General features: G+C 38.8%; 1 pseudogene; it reads left to right on the forward strand.

The window, feature by feature from the left end:
- Positions 1 to 252: 252 nt before the first annotated feature.
- On the forward strand, positions 253 to 1631 carry LOC103786787 (quinone oxidoreductase-like; annotated as a pseudogene).
- The last annotated feature ends 412 nt before the right edge of the window (positions 1632 to 2043 follow it).

A 2043-nucleotide genomic window follows, 5' to 3' on the forward strand; every position in this document is an offset into this window, starting at 1 on the left:
CCCAAAATTGGAATACTTAGGTATAAATTCAACAAAATACATACCAGATATATATAAGAATAACTACAAAACTCTAATGAAAGAAATCTAAGAACTAGGGGTGGTAGAGAGGATGAAGAGGAGTTGGTGAATGTTTACAAAAATACAGATAGAGGAAATAAGTTTTAGTATTTGATAGTATGTTAGGGAAATTATGGTTAACAATACTTTATTGTGTGTTTCAAACTAGCTAAAGAGAAGAATTGTTATGTTTCCAAAAGAAAGAAAATATCAATGTTTGAGGTGATTGACATGCCAATAACCCTGATTTGATCATTCCACACATTGTATACATGTATCAGATATCACATGTGGCCAGGTGTGGTGGCTCATACCTGTAATCCCAGCAATTTGGGAGGCCAAGACAGGAGGATTACTTGAACCCAAGAGCTTGAGACCAGCCTGGACAACATAGTTTGGCTACATCTCTTAAAAAACAAAACAAACAAAAAAACCCACATATACCCCAAAAATATGTACAACTATGTTATATAAATTAAAACTTTTTTTAAAAGGCAAAAGTTGGAGACAGTGTGGCAGGCCTCCTCCTGTGGAATCTGAAGGAGCCCTCACAGATTTTATTTATTTTATTTTATTTTATATTATTTTATTTTATTTTATGTTTTTGAGACGGAGTCTTGCTCTGTTGCCCAGGCTGGAGTACAGTGGCATGATCTCGGCTCACGGCAACCTCTGCCTCCTGGGTTCAAGGGATTCTCCTGCCTCAGTCTCCCGAGTAGCTGGGATTACACGCACATGCACCACCATACACGGCTAATTTTTGTATTTTTAGTAGAGATGGTTCACTATGTTGGTCAGGCTGGTCTCGAGCTCCTGAGCTTCTGACCGGCCCGCCTCAGCCTCCCAAACTGCTGGGATTACAGGCCTGAGCCATCACACCTGGCCGCCCTCACAGCTTTTAATTCCCACTCTCCATTCTGTATCTAGATCACCATGGCATACAAACGGCCTGAAAAACTGGACTTTAAACAAGGAGCTGCCATCAGTATTTGGTATTTTAGGGCTTATCGAGCTCTAATTCCACAGTGCCCGAGTGGAAGCTGGAGGGTGTTCTGGTTCATGGGGCGAGTGGAGAAGTTGGATTAGCAGCATGCCAAATTGCTAGAGCTTATGGCTTAAAGGTTTTGGGCACTGCTGGTACTGAGGAAGGACAAAAGATTGTTTTGCAAAAGGGAGTCCATTAAGTCTTCAGTCACAGAGAAGTTAATTATATTGACAAAATTAAGAAATATGTTGGTGAGAAAGGAATTGACATAATTATTGAAATGTTAGCTAATGTAAATCTTAGTAAAGATTTGAGTCTTCTTTCACATAGAGGATGAGTGATAGTTGTTGGCAACAGAGGTACTATGGAAATAAACCCACGGGACACCATGGCAAAGGAGTTGGGTATAATTGGAGTTACTCTCTTTTCCTCAACCAAGGAGGAATTTCAGCAATATGCAGCCACCCTTCAAGCTGGAAAGGAAGTTGGTTGGTTGAAACCTGTAACAGGTTCTCAATATCCACTGGAGAAGGTGGCCCAGGCTCATGAAAATATCATTCATGGCAGTGGGGCTACTGGAAAATGATTATTCTCTTATAATGATTAATTATTTCATGGATTTCCTATGTAATTAGAGGTATTGTCTTTCTCCCAGTTGTACTTACCCTATCTTTTCTTTAATTAACATTCGATTCTGTGAGTTTCTTATGTGAAAAAATAAGATTTTTCTTTAGAAAGCAGAGGCAGAAGAGTAAAATTCATTGTATAGCTAGCAATAATTTTTATGCCATCTGTCTCAAATCTAGGAGTCATCATAGTAGGAAATAGCATGTTAGTGGTCATTTGGCATGATGGTGCATTCCAGTAATTCTTAATTGATACTTGATTAATTCCATACCTTTGATTAAAACTTGCTAGTTCAAAATAAGACTGCTCAGTTTCCAACAGTTTTCAACTCTCCTTACCTTTATAAAGATTCTCTAGTCTCTGAGTAGCCA

This window comes from Pan paniscus, chromosome 12 (genome assembly GCF_029289425.2).
Source record: "Pan paniscus chromosome 12, NHGRI_mPanPan1-v2.0_pri, whole genome shotgun sequence".
NCBI lineage: Eukaryota > Metazoa > Chordata > Mammalia > Primates > Hominidae > Pan > Pan paniscus.